We start from the raw sequence: 23,974 nt of genomic DNA, 5'->3' as shown, positions 1-23,974 counted from the left end.
AATGAAAAGAAATAGTTCTTAAACAGGAAGGGATGATGCCTGAATGCTATGAAGAATCTTTATTTGCACTAGCTAGCAATAAAAAAATATGCATGTGCTTCTTCTCTAACTCCAATTCTAAATCTTCAGAATAAGCCACTATGTCTCCTATCGGCCCATGAATTTTGTAGTTTTTAAAGTCAATTTACTTATTTCTATAGTGAGATACACCAGAAATATTCTTCTGGTGTCCCATACATCCTAGCAGTGGCCCTACTTTTTGAAAAAGGCTGGCGTGGAGGATGGGTGTAAAGGAAGAGGAGAGTTAAAAGTTGTTTTTGAGTCTCCATATTTGATATTTTATATTAATTCCTCTTTTAATCCTCACAACTGGCCTATAAAATAGACATATAATTAACACTGGCTAAGAAAGAGAAACTCATAAAAGTTGAACAAGTGATCTTCCATGGTATTCTGGTAAAAATAAAAGTAGGCAGCAGAGACATAAAAAAAGCCCGATTGGTTTTTTCTGTGATCACCAGGTTTTTTTCTTTCAAGGCAGACAATCTCCCTTCCGGCCAATCATAATATATAAGAGATTATACAAATATTAGCTAACATTTAGACAATCCTAATCACATACCAGACATTGTTCTAGGTGTTTTACATATATTAACTTGTCATTAAAACATCCTAATGAGGAAAATACTATTATTACTATTTTCATCACCATTTTGCAGCAGAGACAATTGAAACAGAGAGGTTAGGTCATTTTTCTAAAGTCACAAAACTGGTTGGTGGTGAGTGGAATTTTAACCCAATCAGTCAGTCTTCTGTGTCTATGCTTTAATCACTATGCAATATAATCTCCATGCATAGAACAGAAGTGAAGAGTGCAAACTCTTGTAATGCCAGATCAGCAAAACAGATCAGCAAATACATGGGTATTTTAACACTGAAACATTACATATCCTTAAAGTTGGGCTTAAGTTTTTTTTTTTTTTAAGTGCTTAAAAATACTGCATTATCAGATCAGAGAAGTTATAATAAATTATGACATTTTATCTAATCTAAGATGCTATCAATTAAATGTCCCACTATCTTTTATGATACAATATTATTAGCAAGTGCTCCTAGTTATATAAAGGTAAATGCTTTTTCACTTATAATTTTTATTTAAAACATTATTTTATATTTATTTATAGATTTTTAACATATATCACATGATTAAAATGTTAGTAAAAGAAATTAGTTTATTTCTAAAAAATTGATCATAAAGTCTGACTCTAGTATATCATGTTTTCAACTTGGAGTCATCGTTTTCCAAGTTTTTAAACACAATATCATTCTCTATTTCATCAAATTTTGTTGGTGATACAGCATTTCTTAAAAGACCCCTGCTTTGTTGTCTCTAAGATTTGTCTTTTGAGCTTCTGATATCCATTCTGGAAACTGTGATGCTAGAGCTTTTCTATTTGAAAGCTCATAGTATTATTTCTTCCTCAGCTGAATTACATTTTGCTGAAAGTTAAGCAGCTTCTGTTCAAAAACAATACAAAGTTGTTTTGTTTCGTTTTTTGTAACAAACGATGTTTCAGTGCTTTAAGAATATCTTGTGTGATTATGAATTTGGTCATTCTAGTCTCTTTAAAGATAATTTGATTTATATATTTCAATTGACTTGGTAATCTCTATTGTTTCAGTTGCACTTTTTAATGCATAGTAACAATACTTGTAATTACAACAATATACAGAACTCAGTAAATGAGTAAAACAGAAATAGCTATGTATATGTGCAGGCATACCATAATTGACATTTAGTTGATAGGAGTTGTAAGGTGCATCCTAATTTTGAAATATGTTAGTATTTGGGATAAAATGCATCTTCAGTTGGATAAAATGTGATAGCTTACCACATTGCTCATCTGAAGACATAAACATGTCTGTCTAACCCTCACTATCACTATCTTCACTATCCATAGCTTTCTCATCCTCCCTTTCTTTGCTTACCCAACAGGAACATTTTTAATTTCCCCCAACTTCATGGTTTAGAATAAAGATAGTAAGCTTCCAGCACTGGGATACCAGGAGAAACAGAGACTAATAGCAAAAAATGACCTACATACCTCACTGAAGTTAAGTATCCAACATTTTGAAGGCTATAATGTATTATAAGAATGTGCCCAGTTCTGTCTGGATCTGTATGGCAAGTCAGACTCATAGTAGAGAGTCAAGGATATTTTGCAAAATTCAAGAGCTGTGATCATTTTATCATTAACCCTTTGCTCTTTCCTCTAAAAGCTACTGAAAAGACTTAGGGAAAGTTTGGAATTAGAGTTCAACTGGACTCTTGTATCTCCAGAGTGAAAGGAATTAACTATACTTTTTTTGTAAAGTAACCATTAAGATCTTAACATGTACCCTTTTAAAGTCTGTACCTTTACATTTTTTTACTCCAATTTTAAAATACTATTTTAATACTACTTTTTCTCTGAATAAACCACACAGAAACAACCAAAGTCAATATATTTTTTAAAGTAGCTCAAGAGCTCACAGATAATAGAGTTTAGAGAATAAGAAACAAGAAAATAATTTTTGATTAAGATTTATTTATCAAACTGAAATCTTAACAATATTCCTTAACAAACTAAGTCATTCTCAGTTCTTAACAGACTAAATGGGAAAAGTATTGCAGGAATTTGGTCTATAATTACATTTTTAAGTACAATTTTTTAGTGATTTTGCTTTATCTTTGCAATAATACTATTTTGAGTATTTTTACATATCAGAGATTCATGGTAAGTGCTCAATAAATGTCCATTATTATTATTTTCAATTTTTTTCCTGCATATAAATCCTTGAGCTTTAACTCAAGAAAATTAAGTCTAATTAAAAGCATCTTAAAGAAAAGAATATTTATCCTATTTGCTATGTTTCCCCTGAATAGGGTCTATTACTGCTGATCTACAGTAGTTAAAGGATCTAGTTGACTTAAATACAAATTTAGCTTTTTTTGAAATTTATGCACTTCCACTGAACATATTATTGTCCATCCAGATGATTACTTACTACAAATATCGAAAAGATTATCTCCTATTGCTATTATATATACGTTTTATAACAAAGTAGGAGTGAAGCATAATCTTTGTTAGATAAAATACTGTATTTGTAAGAAGTAGAAATAAAAATATTATTTTCCACCCCCTGACATTTTATAAGAATTAGGAAAAAAAAAATGCCCAAACTAGTTCAAATGGTTTAGATGAGATAGTGGAAAAAGAATTCATGAGAAAGTTTTCCCTATTAAATTGAATTAGCAATTGATAGCAGAATATTAGAAAGCTTCATTTACTTAAATGTTTATCTTGTTAAGTAGTATTGTTCTTAGAACTAGTAATTAAGCAAGTCTTCTAGGCAGAAGTTCAATATAAAAATTAGTGCCTTATTTTATCCTACTAAAAAGTACAGCATTATTAAGTTTTCACATTGTATTCTGCAATCACAAATCGTTAACTTTCTCAGCATGCTACTAAATAGTGCATTGTAAGCCAGAATGTGACTCTAATTAGCTCTTAAATGAACTTATTTTAAAGGAACTGAATGGTATTTAAGAGTATTTGTTTGGTAAACACAGTATTTGAGGGATATTATTAAATATAAGAGAACATGTATGGCAATCAGTAAATGAAAAAACAGAACTGAATTTTTTAAAAAATTATATTGAGACATAACATATAACATTAGTTTCTGGTGTACAACATAATGATGCAATATATGTATATATTGCAAAATGATCACCAGAATAAGTCTAAATTAACAGGTATCACCTTATAATTTTTTCTTGTGATGAGAACTTTTAAGATCTGTTCTCTTAGCAGCTTTCAAACATACATCAGGGTATTTTTATCAGCAGTGACCATGCTGTACATTGCATCCCCAAGATTTATGTTTTACATCTAGAAGTTTGTATTTTTTGACCAACTTCACCCATTTTTCCTACCCTCACCCTCTGCCTCTGGTAACCACCAACCTGCAGAACTAAATTTTTTCAAGCTATAAAAGCTGTACAGGAGTTCCCATCATGGCTCAGAGGTTAGCGAACCCAACTAGCATCCATGAGGACACAGGTTCAATCCCTGGCCTCACTCAGTGTGTTAAGGATCTGGTGTTGCCGTGGGCTGCGGTGTAGGCCACAGACACAGCTCCGATCTGGCATCGCTGTGGCTGTGGCACAGGCCAGTGACTACAGCTCTGATTAGACCCCTGGCCTGGGAACTTCCACATGCCTCGGGTGCAGCCCTAGAAAAGACAAAAAGACAAAAAAAAAAAAAAAAAAAAAACTGTACAAAATTTTTCAAATTTTAATATTAATGAACCAACAGTGAGCCACTTATAAAATGGCCTTACTGTTCAACAAAATGGATAACAGTTGGTGATAGGTAAAAGTAAAGAAAATGTGAGTAGGCTGACAAATTTTATGTTCTGTCAATGCCTTCTAGTCACAGACCACCAGGAACACACCTATAGCTGAACAAGTTAAGTTTATTGCTTGGTGCTGGGAGAGAGAATGCATATGACAGAGAACTGCGGGAGTTTGCAGTAAGGGGATGTTGGAAAACACTTATAAGATCAGAGCTATATGGTTGGATGATTTGGGGGAGGGTGCAAGTGGGGATGCCCTGAATTTGGTTCTATCAGAAAGCAGGACAGTTTTCTAATTGGGTATCTCAATAAATCTTATTTGTTAAGAAAGAGAGACTAGAGTAAGGCTAAAGCTATAATTGGGCATTGTACAACAGGAATAAGAAGGTGGTAAAAGATAAAGAGAAATGAAGTAGATCAGCAGCAGACAGAAAAGTAGAAAGCAGATTTTAGAGTCCATAGGGCTTCTGAAAGTAACAGAGTGATCTCAGTTCCTGACATCCCCAATCCCATATTCCATAAAGTCCAACATAAATCATTTTCATTCTTTGGGATCCTGAGACATTAGTGGTTTTATAATAAACAATATCTTACTTGACCTAGTTTAAGTTAGTTTCTGTACCTTGAAATCAAAAGAATTTGACAGAGTAGATGAAAAAAAATGTAGCAGAACATCTTAATATACTTCCTTTCCTATGGAAAAAAGGAACAGGAATATTAGGTAGAAGAGAACGTGTCCCTGCGAGCATAAAATTCAACTGTATTTTGTACTTCAGAGCTAATATGTTTTCTTTTGTATGACTAGTTGAAGTCTCATTTAAAAGCAGAAGAATGAGTCAGAAAGACTAGCAGAAGGGGACATCCAAGAGATTCCAAGCACAGGAGGATTCTGGATATGCTGATGCTGGTTCTGATATGCAGAAGAAAAAATTCCTCTAGGTACTAAGTAAACCCCCACTGACAGGAAATGAAGATCTCTGTCCAAAAACCATAAGGAATTAGACCCTACCAACAGCCTGAATGAGCTTGGAAGTGGTTCTCCCTAGAGGCTTCTCTTAAGAACTCAGCTAACCAACACATTGATTTTTGTTCCCTGTGAAATCTAGAGCAGAGGAGTGAACTGAGAGCTAAGGTAGACTTCTGACCTGTGAAATTGTAAGATAATAAATTTGGGTGTTTTAAGCCACTAAATATGTAGTAATTTATTACGGTAGTAAAAAGAAACTAAAATACTATCTTGGACTATCTATCCCCAGTTGAGCATTCAGATGACTATAGCCACATAAAAATAACAGGTGAGCCCAGCCCAACTGCTTAAAAGTGATGTTTTAAGCCACCAAATTTTCAAATGATTTGTTAGGTAGTAAATAAATGACATAGAAAAAAGTATTGAGAATCGAGGTCTGGTGTATCAAAAATCTAAAGCAAATGAATGGCATTGGCCTAAAGACTGCGTGAAGGATGGAGCCTTGAAAAGCAGAGATGAAATTGTTGACAAAGGCTGAAAATGTGATGAAACTGTGATAGGAAACTAGAAATAGAAACTATGTGCCTAGATAATATATTTTAGTAAGAGTGTAGATAGTGAGAAAAGCAAAGTCAGATCTTTGGGAAACAAAAACATTAAAGGGATTCAGAAAGAAAGAGGCTACAGTAAAGGAGATTGATAAGTAGCGTCTGAGGAAAAAGACTAGGGAGAGGACCAGGAAAGAATCGTTCAAGCGAATCAGTAATGAAGAAGGGGGCAGGAAGTTGTTTTGTGTGTGTGTACATCAGAAAAACTTTGAACGTATGTACAGTGAAATGATAATCATCTCTGATTGGTAGGATTACTACTGAGTTTTTTCCTCCATTGTATTAGTATTCTCTAATTTTCCTACTACAAAAATGTGTAAACCAAGGGTTTTTGTTTTTCTCCTTAAATTATTGAAGACATCTACAAGGAGTGTGCAGAAGTACTAAAACTCCACAGAGAAATAAATAACAAGGAAAAAGAAGTGTTCACTTGATTTGGCATTCAACAGATTATTCGCAAATTACAAAATCATTTTGGAGTTCCCACTGGGGCTCACGGGGTTAAGAATCCAACTAGAATCCATGAGGATGTGAGTTCGATCCCTGGCCTTGCTCAGTGGGTTGAGGATCTGGTGTTTCTGTGAGCTGTGGTGCAAGTCGCAGACACAGGATGAATCTGATGTTGCTGTAGCTATGGTGAAGGCCAGCAGCTGCAGCTCCAATTCGACACCTAGTCTGAGAATTTCCATATGCCACAGGTGCAGCCCTAAAAAGAAAAAAATAAACAAATAAAATATTTAAAAAATTAAAAATCATTTCATTTGAATTTGGAACATGAATAGAGGTTGAGGAATTAATGGGAGCATCCACTTCACAGAGATGCCATTAATTACTACACAAGAAAAAGTGGAGTGGGTGAGGAGCTTGAGCAGTGTCTGATACAATGTTAATAGAATAAGCATTCAGTCAACAAACATGAGATAATAATTCTAGGGAAGGATGGCAATATCCTTATCATGGTAGACTGGCTTCTTTAGCAGGTCCTTTGTCTTCTCTTAATCTCAGTTTCCTCATCTGTAAATCAAATATAGGGGACATCTGCATATATTCTGTCAGAGAGTGAAGAATTTGATATGTGCAAAGCTCAAGCTCTAAGCTTGGGCTTAGAAATATTTCTGAATTACTGAGTAAAGGAATGGAGAGAGCAAGCCTATAACATCCTCTATAAGAAGTTTGACTGTGAAATAAAGGAGTAAGCATAATCAAGGTACAGAGAGCTAAGGAAGAGTGTTTCAAGATAGGAGAAATCAAATATATATATTTCTTTCCTGAAGAGAATGCAACAGTAAAGAGTGATGAAGCTATGGAAAAAGAACTTACAGTTAATTTGTGAAATAATATTGTTGAAGAAATGGCAGTGGATGGGCTCTAAAGCATAGAGAAGGCATTTGTCTCAGTGATCTTTCATGTAAAACAAAAATAAATAAATAAGTAAAGGAAGGCATCAATATGGAGGACAAAATCTGTAGGAAAATATTTTTTGGTGTGTCCCAGCTTGAGTGCGCCTCCACCTGAAGCGTGAAGACTGTTAAATTTTGATCCACAAGTTTGATAGCAACAAAAATAATGATGATAATAATAATATTTTTGTTTTTCTTGGTGTATTATAAAAGCATCCCTTCCCCCACAAAAAGAGAAATTTAGAAAGGTATTTTACTGAATTAAAAAAATGAAAGATATTTACTTGCCTGAGCAGTGCCTTATCCAAACACCTTACCTCCAAATTATCACTAGGTCCCACATATCTTTATACAATTAAGCCTCAGTAATTTGAATTCCCACTTCATATAAACACTGGTTAACACAAGGTATGTGCTTGTTCCCAAGTACCTTGAATTAACATTTTGAACACTTTCAATTTTTTTGGTTCTGTAAAAGGAACATTTTAAAGGTATTTTTGGCAGGTGCTTTGGCTAGCTTCACTGAATCCATTCATTAGTACAAGGAGGCATTTTCCACTGGTTGCAGACCAAACCTAAGGTAAAGCCTACTGGGTAAACACTCCTGTTTACTTGTCACAGTAAATTATTTGATTTATAGTTGAACTAGTTTGCTATACACAATAGTTTTGTTTGAAAAATTAAAAAACAACATATAGGGACCAAGACGGATGGTTGGTAATATGTTAAGGACAATATAACACCATAATGTTTTAAATAAAGTAAATGATAATATAATTTGTATAGCTATATTGCAATTATCATTATCATCACTATCATTATTTTATTTTCATGTGGAGTAGAAATTTCTCCTAGAAAGGATTTAGCAACAATTTTGGTCATGCCTTTGTATTGACCAGGGTATTCCAGTGAAATAGAATCAACAGGATACATACAGACAAGATTTGTTTTAAGAAATTGGCTTACCTGATTATGAAGGTTGACAGGTCCAAAATCTGCAGGATGGGCTGGGTGCCTAAAGACCCAGTGGAGAGTCAATGCTGCAGTTCAAGTTGAAGGTCTTCTGTTACAGAATTTCCTCCTACTCAGGAGAGGTCTGTTTTTTGTTCTATTCAGGCCACGTGATTGGATGAGGCCCATCCACATTACAAAGGATAAACCACTTTACTCAAAGTTCACCAATTTAAATATTAACTTCATCTAAAAACACCCTCACAGAAACATTTAAAATGTTTGACCACGTGTTTGAGCACCACAGTCCAGTCAAATTGACACATAAAAATTGTCATCATGTCCTTTCTTAATTGTAATCAAGTACAATGCAACTTTTAAGATTGGGCTGGAAGGATACTTGTCAGAAATAGAGTTGAGTGTAAAAAGTCTACCAGGGAGAAAACTGTCAGATGTCCATCTTCGCTTCAATCACTTATACACTGGAAAAATAAACTGTAATGCAAGGCATGCCACTCTGCCTGTCTTCGTCCTCCATCCCACTCCCTACCCCCTACCCCTACTCAGAAAAGCCACCAATATTAGTCTTATATCAGCCTTATTCCAAAATGCAGGCAGGCAGTAGCCTATCCTGTTTCTCCCCTCCTCTCACTCACCTCTCTCTTCTGCTTCCCTCCTCTCAATTCTTCTCTTTGGCCATCTCCAAGCCCAAGGACCTGTGATCACCGGCTCTGGTGAGGTTTGTTTGGCATCTAACACCTTACACAAGAGGGAATAAAGACATGACAACTGGCCCAGTCATGCAAGGGCAATAACAGCACCAAACTCTTTTCTTTTCTTTTTTTTTTTTTTCCCCTCTTTTTACAGCCACTCCTGCAAGTAGTTCCCAGGCTAGGGGTCAAATAGGAGCTGCAGCTGTGGCCTACACCACAGCCGCAGCAACATGGGATCCAAACCACATCTTCACCTTACACCACAGTTTGTGGCAATGCTGGATCCTTAATCCACTGAGCAAGGCCAGAGATAGAACCCACATCCTCACAGGGACAATGTTGGACCCTTAACCGCTGAGCTACAATGGGAACTCCAGCAAGCTCTTAAGATGACTATTCCTTAATAGTCAGAGGATAGAATTTCTGATTTCTTACTCCCTGTACGAGTGCATTAACACACACGCATTCTGTAATTTCAGAGAGTAGTTAAAAATTAGGCCATGTAATTAGAATAACTCAGATGAAGAAGATATATACTATGCATTTTTATGGTATGTATTTCAAATATAGTATTACCAATGGTTTAAGACAGAATTTTATTCTCACACAAGTTAAAGGCCTATGCTGATATGGCAGTTGTGCTATACACGCTAATCAGAGGATAAGCCTTCTTCTATCTTGAGGTTTGTCAACCTCTGTCTTCCTAGATGACTCACTATTACCTCTACAAATTCTAGGTAATGAAAAAGGAAGGAGGGAAGGAAAGGCATTTCCCTTTAAGGGTATTTATACTTAAAGGAGGCAGAAATTACATATGTTCACATGCCATTGTCCAGCACATAAACACACTAGCTTGAAGGGAAACTGAGAAATCTTTTTTAGTCTAGATGACCTTATCAGTACTACAAGAAGAGGGAAACGGACGGTGGAGCATAAATAACCAGCAGTGTCGACAACACGTCTAAACTTGAGTTTAATAATTATAGATAGAGTGTACGCATGTACACTATTTACACCTGTATACACACATACATATTTAAAGGAAAAAGTAGATAGTGTGATCCATAGCTTGAAATTAATTAAAACTGTAATCATACATCTGCTATTAGGGTGATATAACTGTCACTAAGAATTTGCTGAATGTCTTAAGGCATATTATATTCATTTTGATTGATTCTGAAAATCTGTAAGCATTGGTAAATTTCTCTATTTATATAAAACAAACCATGAGGTTTACTTGTTAATAATCACGTGGAAAAATCTCTTTATAAATAAGTATCAACTATTGCCACAATTGTGCTTATAACAAACCACTCCAGAACTTTGAGATATACAATAATCATTTTATTCTTGCTCACCCATCTATGTGCTGGCTGGAGGTTGGTTGATTTTCTTTTTTGGGGGAGAGGCATGCCCATGGCACGCAGAAGTTCCTGGGCCAGGGCTCAAACCGGCACCACAGCAGTGACCTAAGCCACAGCAGTGATAATGCCAGGTCCTTAACCTCTGATCTACTAGGGAACTCCCAGCCTGGTTTAAACTGAACTTGGCTCCAAGCTGTATGTCAGGCCCAAGTCTGCTCCATATGTCTCTGTTGGATCAGTGGGACTAGTGGGTTATCTGGGACATGTTCTTCACTTGACAAAAACAGAAGCACAAGTGGGCAGACTCAACTACCGCATTATTTTTTCAGGCTTTCACTTGTGACATTGCTAGCAAAGAATTCAAGCCCAAAATTAAGGGCTGATGAATTACCTCCTGGACACCTTGAGGCATGGCAAGGGTGTTGATATATATTACCACTATAAGGAAGTGAAAATTGAGACCACTATGTCAGTCTAGTGTAAGATATTGTGCTATTCCAAAGTGATTGTAATTTCACTTTGTGTATTAGTCTTATTTCTATAATATAATTCATTTGTTAAATACTTACTTGGCTACAATTATGTGCAAGGCACAGACATTTTTCCAAAAAATTAAGACAGATCCCATGACTAATAGAAAATTAGTCTGCTGAAAGATTACAACAAAATTAAAAGCAATTATAGTATAATGTGAGTTCAGTGATAAAGATGTGGACAGCATAATACACATATATGAGGAGAGGAATCTCTTTCAGCCTAGAGAAATGGGAAGAGTATTGAGAAGATTTCCTGGAATAGATGTCTTAAAAAATCCCATGGGAGGAATTCCCATCCTGGCTCAGTGGAAATGAATCTGACTAGTATCCACAAGGAGGCAGGTTTGACCCCTGGCCTTGCTCAGTGGGCTAAGGATCCAGCACTGCCTTCAGCTGTGGTGTAGGTCACAGACGAGGCTCAGATCTGGTGTTGCTGTGGCTGTGGCATAGGCCAGTGACTACAGCTCAGATTCGACCCTTATCCTGGGAACTTCCTTATTTAAAAAAAAGAAAGAAAGAAAAAAAAAGTCCCATGGGGAGAAAGGGAATTAAATTTTATCAGTTTTCTTTCACGCATTAAAACTGCCCAAAAAATCTCAGAGGAATTTTACTCACATCCTTGGTTTTGCTGGGGAGGTTCTGCTTCACAAGTTCTTCCTTCTCCACTTGAAGCCAGTAGGAAGCCATGGTATATTCTTCTCACAGGGTTAGCAAAGAGCTAGAGGGACAGCCTGAAAGCATAAGCACAGTGTTCTGTCTTCTAAGATTCCACTGACCAAGGCAACTCACCTGACTGAGCTCAACAGCAAGGGGTTAAGAAGGAAGTGTACGCCTTTTATTGTGTGTGGCTAGAAATTGAGAGGTTGCAGGGCAAAGGACTACATGGAGGGGGAAAGAACTGAAGTAAATAATTCAACCTATCATACAAATACAAGTAAAATAATCACTAAAAAGCCAATTATCTACAAATACTGATCTATCAATCTATATCTATCAATAAATAAAAAATGAATATATAAAATACATAAATATATGTATTTAGTCCATTTCATGTGATTTAGTCCTTATCATACAGGCAGTATGGTTATGTTTGGACATTAATAAATATGTATTATTAATACACACCACACTAATTCCTACAGTACTGGGAATGATCACTGATTCCATAGTCCATAATGATAATAATGAACACATGTATTTAATATGTAGTTATAATTTTATGTCATTTTTCCATATTTTCACAGAATTAATTTGTAAGATAAATTCATAAATACATCAATTAAAACCTTTATTAAATGATCAGGACCATATTTGGTAGCTATAACATGGAATCTGATTTTGTAGACTGGCTTTATAAAGTGAAATACAGTGACCATTAACAGCTAACATTCCTTGAGCTCTGACAGGCACTTTATATAGACTAGCTCATTAAATCCTAACAGAAATTCTTGAGCTTGATACTAGAATTATTTTACAGATGAGGTTCAGAGAAGTAAAGTAATTCCTCATTATCACAAAATAATGAGTTTTTCCTTATCTATTTATGCCTATCTGTAGCTTAATATCTTAAACATAAATCTGCTTTTCTTCAATTACCAAATATTTCAAGCAATGATAATCCAGATTTTTCCTACTAAACAATAATGCCCTTAATTACTTTATTCATTTACTCATTAGATGTTAACTGAGCAGTGAAAATGTACAAGAAATTACCACAGGAACCGGGGACAAAGATATTAAAAGTATGATATGGTCTGTAACTCTCATGAAGCTTTCAGTCTGAAAAGTTTAATAAATATGTCCTGACTGATTGAATGGCAGACTCATGACTGTGGGCCTGCCCATCTTTCACATTCAAATTTTGGATTCTCTGTTATGTGCTTGAAAACCACAAAACAGAGATTTTTAGAATTGTTCCTAAACCTAAAGATATATATCTGAATAAAGAACTGAAGAAATCACCTATAAATAAACTAAATCAATCGGTTAGATTTTTTTGATTGTAAACGACGTGCAACAAAGTTGGATGTCATTAAAAAAGTTAACGTAAAGAAGAAAACGTAGTGCCAGATCTGTCCTCAGGTTAGAAACAAAACTGAACTAGAAAATATCACTCACACACACACACACACACACACACACACACTAGAATACTACTCATCGAGAAAAAAGAATTAAATCTAGGAGTTTCCATTGTGGCTCAGCAGTAACAAACCCAACTAGTATCCATGCAGGTTCGATGCAGGATGCAGGTTTGATCCCTGGCCTCGCTCAGTGAGTTAAGGATCCAGCATTGCCATGAGCTGTGGTGTTGGTGTAATTTGCAGACATTACTCAGATCTCATTGCTGTGGCTCTGGTGTAGGCCAGCAGCTATAGCTCCAATTCGACCCCTAGACTGGAAACTTCCATATGCCGTGGGTGCAGCCCTAAAAAGACCAAAAAAAAAAAAAAAAAAAAAAAAAAAAGAATGAAATCTAGCCATTTGCAATAACATGGATGGACCTAGAGGGCATTATGCTAAGTGAAATAAGTAACATAGAGAAAGACAGACACCATACAATTTCATTTATTGGTGGAATCTAAAAAAAAAAAGCAAAAACAAAACAAACGAACCAAAAAAAGAACAGAAAGAGTCATAGATATAGAGAAAAAAATACATGGTTGCCAAAGAGGAAGAGGGTAGTGGGATGAGTGAAATAGGTGAGAAATTAAGATGTACAAAATTCCAGTTGCAGACCAAGTGAGGGATGAAAGGAACATTGTGGGAATATAGTCAATAGTTATAAAACATCTTTGTATGGTGACAGGTGGCAACTAATTGTGATCACTTTTTATTGTACAGAACTATCAAATCACTAGGCTGTGCACCTGGAACTAACATAATGTGGGAGGTGAAAAAGGGATCAGGGAGTTCCCATTTTGGCTCAGTGGGTTAAGAACCTAACTACTAGCCATGAGGATGCAGGTTTGATTCCCTGGCCTCACTCAGTGGATTAAGGATCGAGTGCTACTGCAAGCTGCAGCATAGGTTGCACATGTGGCTTGGATCTGGCACTGCTATGGCTGTGGTGTAGGCCAGCAGCTGCAGCTACAATTCAACCCCTAGCCTGGGAACTTCCACATGCCACAGGGCAGCCCTAAAAAGGAAAAAAAGGGGGATCAGATTTTTTGTTACCAGCTGCTGTGGGTGAGTATGGAGGGGAATTGAATGGGTGGTCAAAAGGTACAAACTCTCAGTTACAAAAGTAAGTACTAAGGATGTACCTCATACCAACGTATATTATATTTGAAATTTAAAAGAGTAAGTCCTAAGAGTTTTCATCTTTTTTTTCTTTAATTTTATATCTACATGAGATGATGGATGTTCGCTAAACTTACTGTGGTAATCATTTCATGATGTATCTAAGTCAAGTCATTATATTGTACATCTTAAACCTATACAGTGCTGTATGTCAATTTTATTTCAATGAAACTGGAATAAAAAATAATAAATGTATATATTTTAAAAAACATTTCACATCAATGTTGAGTGATCAGTAATAAGAAAAAATGAAAGTGGAATAAAAAATTATAAACGTATATATAAGGCAACTGCTGACAGCCATAAAAGGAGAAATCAACAGCAAAACAATAAATAGACATTTCTCCAAAAGAAGACATACAGATGGTCAACAGGCATATGAAAAAATGCTCAATATCACTAATTATTAGAGAAATGCAAATCAAAATACAATGAGGTACCCCTTCACACCAGTCAGAATGGCCATCATTAACAAGTCAACGAATAACGAATGCTGGAGAGGGTGTGGAGAAAAGGGTACCCTCCTTCACGGATGGTGGGAATGTAAATTGGTACAACCACTATGGAAGAAAGTATGGAGGTACCTCAGAAAACTAAATATAAACTTCCACATGATCTAGCTATCCCACTACTGGGCATATATCCAGACAAAACTTTCCTTCAAAAAGATATATGCACTCCTATGTTCACTGGAGCACTATTCACAATAGCCAAGACATGGAAACAACCTAGATGTCCATTGACAGATGAATGTACATTAAGAAGATGTGGTACATATGTACAATGGAGTACTACTCAGCCATAAAAAGATAAACTAGGGAGGCCCTGTTATGGCGCAACAGAAACAAATCTGACTAGTATCCATGAGAATGTGGGTTCAATTCCTGGCCTTGCTTAGTGGGTCAGGGATCTGGCATTGCCATGAGCTTCGGTGTAGGTCACAGACACAGTTCAATCCCACGTTGTTGTGGCTGTGGTGCAGGCAGCTACAGCTCTGATTTGACCCCTAGCCCAGGAACTCCCGTTTGCCTCAGATGTGTCCCTAAAAAGCAAAAAATTAAAAAAATAAAAAATAAAGAAATAAACTAATGCCCATTTGCAGCAACATGGATGGAACTAAAGATTCTCACACTAAGTGAAGTAAGCCAGAAAAAAAAAAAAAAAAAGACAAATACCATATGATATCACTTATCTGTGGAAATCTAAACATGGCACATATGATCCTATATATAAAAGAGAAACAGACCATGGCCAAGGAGAGCAGACTTGTGGTTCCCGGGGAATGGGGAATGGGATGGATAGGCAGTTTGGGGTTTTTCAATGCAAACAGTTATATTTGGAGTGGGTGGGCAATGGGGCCCTACTGTACAGCACAGGGAACTGTATGTGATAGGGTCACTTGCTGTACAACAGAAATTGAAGAAACACTGTAAATCAACTATAATTTAATAATGATGAAAAAAAAAAAGAATGAGGAATAGGGAGTTCCTATCATGGCTCAGCAGTAACGAATCCAACCAGTATTCGTGAGGATGTGGGTTCGATCCCTGGCCTTGCTCAGTGGGTTAAGGCTCCAGGGTTGCCATGAGCTGTGATGTAGGTCACAGATGCAGCTCGGATCCCACACTGCTGTGGCTGTGGAGTAGGCCGGCAGCTGTAGCTCTGATTTGACCCTTAGCCTGGGAACATCATATGCTTCAGGTGCAGCAAGAGGGAGGAGTAGAGGGTACAGATATGGAGAAACTTACGTCCCTGCTAAAATCATAACATTGTGGAAACAGCAGGTAAAGGATTTGAAGTTGAAACAATTAGGAAACACTTGTTAAAAAATAATACTAGAAAAGACCTTCTTATACACTGTTTTTTTTTTAGCAGAAATTATAAATATTAGAAAAGGGCTCTGTGGAATGGCAAATGCTAAAATGCATCACTATGCAAAAGACCGTGCATCACTATGTAAAAGAGCTAGTTAGAGCACACAATGGAATGAAGGCGAATAAAATATATGCAATTTTAATTTTATGCTTACACTTTCATCTTCCTATCATCCCATCAACCTAGGAAACAAATATATGATGTTTTCCCCTACCTTGAGCCGTCATTCTTCAGTTTATGCAGGCTTAGTGCTGGTAACATTTGCCTTATCAAAGACCAGCTTGCCATCTAGTGACAAATACTGGTAATTACAGAATAAGGGCATGAGTTCTGTGCATACAAATTCATGCATTACCTCAAAATGTAAACCATTCTTTTTTTTTTTTTTTCCCTGCAAATATTTACAGAGTTCCTATTATGAGCTTGAATGTAGATATACAATGGTTGGAAAAAAATTAACTTGGTCTAACAGTATAGCGTAAAAGACATTATTCAAATAATCACCAATTAAATGTAAAAATAAGGAATATAACAACTGCTAGAACACCAACTCTGTGCTAGATTAATTCATTTACTACTTACAACAAGCCTATTATATAGGCATTATTTTCATTTTATGGATCAGAAAACTGAAATAGATAGGTTAAGTAACTTCTCTTAGGTCACACAGCAGAGTAGGCAGTTTCACTCCCAAATCTGTGCTTTTCATTGCATCTGAATGTAAAACTGAAACTGTGATATATGTGAAAAAGAGAAACATATTATTGGACAACATGCATTCATTCAACAAATATTTACTGAGCTCTTACAGTGTACCAGGAGCTTGTGTCACATCAAGGAACTTATACCATATATCAAGCAGCTTATATCATAAACACCCATATGCATGAACACATAAATACACACATAAGCATTAATTTATAATTTCTAGCTATTATACGTCAGGAAAGTAACAAGGCAGGATAAGTAATTAGTGATGGGTAGGTGGGAAGGCATGCTATTTCCAAAGCAGTTGTGGAGTTCTCTCTGAGGAAAGGACATTTGAGAAGAGACTAAATAAATGTGAGGGATGTGAGCATCTGGAAGAATGCTGGAGAAAGTGATAGCAAACATAAAGGCCATTAGAAGGCATTCTACATTTTTCTTTGGCGCCTCCACCAACCATCCCCAACCACCACTGCAGCAAGAATGACTAAAATGAGGAGTGCAGGAAGCATAACAGTAGGATGTGAAATTGCGGCGGTATCCAGAAAAGCTTTAGAGGACATGGTAAGAACTTCATATTTTATTCCAAGTGTGATTGGGAAGCCAAAGTTTCAAATAGGAGAGTAATTTACATTTTCTAAAGTTTACCCTAGCAACTGTGAGTGGAGTATACTGTAAAGTATATAGAGTGGAAAATAAGAAAACTGCTTAGGAGGCTACCAGGTAAGAGAGAATGATAAAGAGGTGATAAAGTCCAACAATAAATCATATCGAACTCACAAATAACTATAATACAAAAGAAACTGTGTCATAGTAGAGGTCACAAAATACACAGGACATTAAAGGAAGTTCACTTTTAAATGAGGATCAAGAAAACATGAATTATAGTCAAATAATGGAGGGACTCAAAGATTTAGGGAAATAAAAATTGTTTTATTTATGTATTAACCTATTTATTCATTTTCTTCTCTGCACTTTCTTACACAGCTTCCAGGTAGTCTTCTAACAACTTATGTCAGTTTCCATCTGTCAGTGTGATTGGTGTATGTCTTTTTAAATGCCCTTAAAGATTTCTGGGCACCAAAAACGTTAAGAATGATAATAAATCTGCTTAAAGAACATCAAAATGTGATACATCCATAGTGTGACAAAATTATGTTTATGAATTTGCTACAGTAAGAGATTCTATAAAAGCATAACTGTGGAGCGAACTAAGGAAGAGCCAGTGTTCTCACTGCTTTGGGAGCAAGATGGTGTTGAAGTAAAATTTAAATAAGCAGTTCTTTGTTAGGATGAAAGCAGGCAGTGTTAGCAGGGCTGGATTAAGAAGTGGGTGTAGGGCCCTGTTTCCTTGTAAACTGTAAAGTTAAAATGAATGTGAAATCTTGTGTTTGAAAACACATTATCTGAAGTTTTGACCTTGAGTAAGAAATTGAGGCTACTTCAAAGTGGACACATAACTCAGTTCCCCAGGAAATATGGGGATGTTCCCATCTCACTAATATGACTTCAAAAAGCAAAGTATGCCATTAGAGTTAATTAACAAAAAATGGTTTTTCTTGCAGTTTTACACTATATAGCTTTTAACATGATTTGATTAGAGCACAATTTTAAAATGCTAGTTTTGCTTAAAATGCTACAGTTCAATCTAAGAAGGCTACGCAGCAGGAGCACGCCTGTAATGGCAATAAATGAATGAGGAGACCAGAGGAGCTTAGAGGTGAGCGGAGACAAACTGCCATTTGCTCAGACCACTTGTGAGATAGTTACAGCAGCTCCGAGCCTTCCCAGAAAGTAAATGAAATCCAAGCTAGCAAATCACTGAAGGAGAGAGCTGGACTCTATGTGGGTAAGGTCGAACTAAGAGGATCATTTGCTTGAGTGAATGGCTCCAAGTGATTAGGAGCATGAAGGGGAATCATTAGTAGCCAGCTGGAAAGTACATCAACAATATCAGGAAACTATATGGTACATATATTGCAGGGCCATTTTAAAAAACCACCAAAGTGCCCCATATATTTCAGTGATTGCCATGAAAGAGGAAAAGAACAGCCAAGAGAGAACGACCTCTTTTCCCTGAGCTTAAAGCAGAAACAGAAGGTGAAGGAACACAGAAAGAAAAGAGAATGCCAGCTTCCCCACTACAGGTTTCCTTAGAGAAGGGTATAAACTTAGAAGTGAGATTAATATTTTAATTGGACTGGTGGTTTATTTTTAAAATCCAAATCCCTGTCAGGGAAGGGAGGTCCAATGAAATATTTTTTAAGCTATAAAATAAAGGGTTTTTTTTTTTTGGGAGAGGGGGGCGCGGTGGTAGGTCCATGAGGTTCAAGTAAGTTCAACCACCAAGCCAACTGGTTACACACAGATGCTTTTATTTCTATAAGATAGATTCTGCTGTGATCTGAATTATGTTTCCTTAAATTTCATGTGTTAAAGATCTAATGCCCAGTTTGATGGTATCTGTAGATGGGGCATTTGGGAGATACTTAGGTTTAGATGAGCTCATGAAGATGGGGCCCTCATGACAGAATTAATGCTCTTATAAAAGATAAGCCAGACACTCATTCTTTCTCTATCTCCCCACACAATATATGGTATTTTGTTAGACAGCCCAAGCTTCTAACGTAACATAGATTCTGAAAACAGAATTGCTGGGTTAAAGGGCATGTTTATATTTCACTTCAATATAAGGATTATTTTTCTGAAAGCTTGTGACAAAAATTTGCCCTCATATCACCAACATAAGATTTCATGTCTATGTAAAATGTTTTTACATAGGGAGTAAATCTACAAATGACTATTGTGAGATCCAAACATAACCATCTCTCGATAAGCAACAAAGAATTTTGGCATTTGGTCTTCCATTAGCGTGATAATTTTGCAATGAAACCTTTAGTCTACCTTCTTAAAGTCATCTTCTTTAGTGCAAATCAGTGAATTTACAATCCCTAGTTGCCATCAGGATGTATTTTAGTTTCTTGTAACATTAATTTATATGTTTTAACATTCAGTGACCATTAATCTACTTGTAAGGCACCATGTTAATGCTTGGAAAACGTGGAAATGAATACAGCAATTCCTATCTTCAAGGAGCGTACCAGAAATAAGTAAATTATGTACACGCTCAATTAAAAAATCTATATATGATTTCTACTTTAAAAATAAATGAGATGGAGACATAAATACTGCCTTGGGAAAAAGAAAAGTGTTAGTGTTTTAAACTAAGTTTTGAGGTGGTTTACTACACAGCAACAGACAACAAAAATGCTGAAATACCTAATATATAAATTTTGCTGAAATACCTGGTTTCCTGTTTTTTCGTTGCTGCAACATAGGATAGAAGAGGCAGAGATGGTTGTAGACTCACAAGGAACAATTTAGTGAAAAGGTATCATTTGAGCACCTGAAGTTAGGGAGTTAACATGCTGATATCTGTGGTAAAAGCATTTTTGAAAGTTTTAGCAAGTGCAAAGACCTGAGTCATGGGGTCTGAGGTATTCAAGAATAGATAGAAGGTTACCAGTATATCTATGGCAGAGTGTGAGGTTGGGGGGGATAACAGATGAAGTCAGAAAAGTAGTCTAATGGGAGAACCAGATCATATAAGCCCTTATACATCAAAAGCTTTTAGTCTAAATGGGAGGAAAAGACACCGGAGAGTTTTTAAGATTTAAAAGACTCACTCTATTGTGATAAAAATATATTGAAGAATATATTAAATATAATATTACATGTGTAATAAATTTAAAATTTATAAATAAAAAATGAATAAAAATTACATATGTACTTTATGTATTTTATATATGAATAAATGCAAAAAAGATATTTTATATTTTATGTTTATATTTTCTAAAAACAAAGTATTACATATTTATAGATGGAAACTATTACATATTTATTTATACATTTATATACTGTTTATATATTTTACTAAATATAAATATAATATATAAGTAATTTTTTATTTGAGGAATTGGCCCATGTGATTATAGAATGGTAAGTCCCATGATCTGTCATCGGCAGGCTTGAGCCCCAGGAAATCTGGTGGTGCAATCCAGCCCAAATTTGAAAGTCTGAGAACCAGGGGATGGTGTAAAACCCAGCCTGATTGCTCAAGATGAGCTGTCTCAGGTTAATCAGGGAGGCAGGAAAAAAAAGGAGTGATTCTTCCGCTTCTCCAACTTTAGTAGTATCCTGGACCTCAATGAACTGTATAACGCCCACCCATACAGGTAATGGAAGTCTACTGACTTCACCAATTCAAGGGCTAATCTCATCTAGAAGCACCCTCAAAGACACACCCAGACACACAAACTGAACCATCTCAACTATATTTTTTATGGTGGTAGAATGGACTTTGCTATGGTAAAAACGTTTTTTAATTAAAAAAATAAGTTAACCCTAAACGGTCAGTACATTTACATTAAAAAAGTTAATAAAAGTTATTTCTAACATAGGCAAATTTTGGAAGGAGTCAAGCATCTTTGTTGGACATTTGTCATCCATGCGGTAACTAGGTTGGTATTCTACGCTGTACTTACCTTACAGTTCTATGATCTCAATATGTGGGCTCCAGGATCACTTCTTTCACAATCACTCTTCTGTACTATAGTCTGGAATTGGCACGTGTTGCTTTCCTTAACAGCCCACTAACCAGATTGAATCCCATGATTCTAACTAACGAGGGAGTTGGGAAATGAAGAGGAATACATGGAATAATTGCTGAACCTTACAGTCTGTTCAGGTGGCAGTGCCTTTTGAAAATCAAGATGAAACAGGAAACATGGTGGCAACTAGGGATGTTGTGAAAAAATTACTTAGACAATGAGGGCACCATGAGCTGAGAAAGTTAGGAAACCTCCGAGCTAAACCAAGCACAGGGAAAGGTGCAACTCAGAGCAAAGCACACCCAGTTCCACCTGAAAATGGGAGACATGAAAGCAAATTTTATCTTCTTATCCCTCAGGTCAAGCCTGATATGAAGGGTGGGTAAGAAATGTGACCTTAATGGAGTATGAAGTTGACATTTCAAACCAACTTGGACTGTTAGTAAACTGAAAGTGACCAAGATATTATGAAATCTGCCTGAACTATTATCAAGGGAAGGCTAAGGTGGATTTAATTGAGTACAATTAAAAGCCATTAAGAGAAAATGAAATTCTGTCATGTTCCTCTCATTGAGTTGTGATGTCTCTATTATAGAAAAGACCATTAAACTTATCTTGATGATTCATGTAGCAATACTTGACCATAGCAGGCAGTGGTAATATTAAAGTTAATCCATGCATGCATTCATTCATTGACTTTATGTCTAGTATATGCTAATCATATATATATATTACACAGGAAAAAGCCTGCAAAGGACAGTGTTTAAAGTAGCATGCCCTATCCAACTAGTTTATCACTCTACCCTGGCTCTCTTTTTTTCTTTCCCTCAAAGTACTTATTTACTCTCCAAGAGGAACTCATTTACTTACATACCTGTTTGAGTCTGTCTTACTACTAGACTGTAAATGCCAAGAGGGGATCACCTTGTTCTCCCACCTCTCAATTTCTCAACAATGGGTGCCCCCATGGATCAACACTGGTCTCCCTTGGATATTAATATCATATGTGTTGATGCTATACGTGTATCCAGTGTTAATGTTTCTCCAGAACGCCATACTTACACATCCAACTGCCTAGCTGAAACATGAATACTGATGAGGTACTTTAAATTTTATGTGTTCCTCCCTCCCCTACAGTTCCTAACCTAGCTATACTTCACTCTTCTCATGCTCAGTGAATGACATTATCATCCTCCAAACTTCTCCTTAATTACTCTTCTTCAAGTTTATCAATTATAATTTCAAGATACATCTCAATTCCTATTTCTTCAGGTACTGTCACCAAACTATTTCTAACAGTGTCTTTTTCTTTGTTTCTTTAGGGTTGCACCCATGGCATATGGAGGTTCCCAGGCGAGGGGATGAATTGGAGCCATAGCCGCTGGCCTACACCACAGACACCAGACAGTCACATCTGCGACCTATGCCGCAGCTTGTGCCAATGCCATATCCTTTATCCTTAACCCACTGTGTGAGGCCAGGAGTCCAACCCACATCCTTGTGGATACTAGCATGGTTCTTAACCCACTGAGCCACAAAGGGAACTCCCTAGCCGTGCCTTTTGCCTGGGCTACCCAGTAGCCCAACTGGTCTTTTTGCTTTTACTCCATTTTTTCAGAATGCAACCAAAGAGAAATTTTCATATCTAAAATGTAATCATTACATACATATACACATACACACACACAAAGCCCTACTAAAAAAATCCTGTCCAATTGCTCTCCTGATAATCAAAACTCCAAACTAACCTACAGGGCCCCCAAGGCCTGGCTCTACACACATGACATTATGAGTGTGTTGGGAAGGAGCTTCCCCATGATTTTTAAATTCTTATCATCATTTATAGTCTGTTTGATCTATCATTTACTAGCTGTGTGACTCAAATCTCCTCGTACATTAGCGTCCTTAATTGTAAAATGGGGAGGAGTACCTACCCCTTAGAATTTTTGTGGGGACTTAAATTAGGGTATCTTTCTCTAGAGGACGCCAATTCTGTGAAATGTACCGTGCGCAGAACGAATCAGACTGCTATAAGTCTGATGATTCAAAAAAAACAAAACATGTCTCAACCTTCTGTTCCTTAAACTGAGCTCGCTTGGCTACGAGGACGACCCTAAGCCTAATAACTTGCCGTGTCTAGGCTTTACCAGCCCCGGACGGTAGGCACACCCTCAAGACCCCACCTGCCAATCATACTCAAGTTCCAGTCCGCCAGGATTGGAAACCCAATAATGCGCAGCTCGGGTCCCCGCTGGCGCCACGCCCAGACTCGCTCCTCGCTCGCACAGGCGCAGAAGTGACTTCTGCCCTTGGGGTTATTTCCTCGTTCGTCAAGGTAGCTGAAGTCCCTCCTACTTTCTTTGACAATTTTTTTAATCCTCACTCCTTCCTCCGGGGAATTTTTGTTTTTAATACCTTCAGCAGCTACCTGGAACTTGAATCATTTTACTTCCCCATCGTTGTGGAACCTCGCCCTGCAGTCTGAGAAAAGCGTCTTCGAAGTACCACAGGTCCGCGGCGTAGGTCTCGCGAGAAGACGGC

General features: G+C 36.6%; 1 protein-coding gene across 1 annotated transcript in view; it reads right to left on the bottom strand.

Annotated features, from left to right (window-relative positions):
* COL11A1 (collagen type XI alpha 1 chain) overlaps window positions 1-23,971 on the bottom strand; it is a 526,061-nt gene extending 502,090 nt beyond the window's left edge. Inside the window, exons 1-4 of the mRNA XM_085023829.1 lie at window positions 23,862-23,971; window positions 11,556-11,671; window positions 8,984-9,086; window positions 8,343-8,391 (exon numbers count right to left, since the gene is read on the bottom strand). The gene's annotated coding sequence lies outside the window, so the exon portion shown is untranslated. The remainder of the gene's footprint in view (window positions 1-8,342; window positions 8,392-8,983; window positions 9,087-11,555; window positions 11,672-23,861) is intronic.
* Window positions 23,972-23,974: the final 3 nt, after the last annotated feature.

The sequence above is a fragment of the Sus scrofa genome, chromosome 4 (genome assembly GCF_054392235.1).
Source record: "Sus scrofa isolate SSC_HxYL_T2T_F1_AM1 chromosome 4, Sscrofa_HxYL_maternal_Yorkshire_Landrace_v2.0, whole genome shotgun sequence".
Lineage (NCBI taxonomy): Eukaryota > Metazoa > Chordata > Mammalia > Artiodactyla > Suidae > Sus > Sus scrofa.
This window is presented reverse-complemented; position numbering and strand designations above follow the sequence as displayed.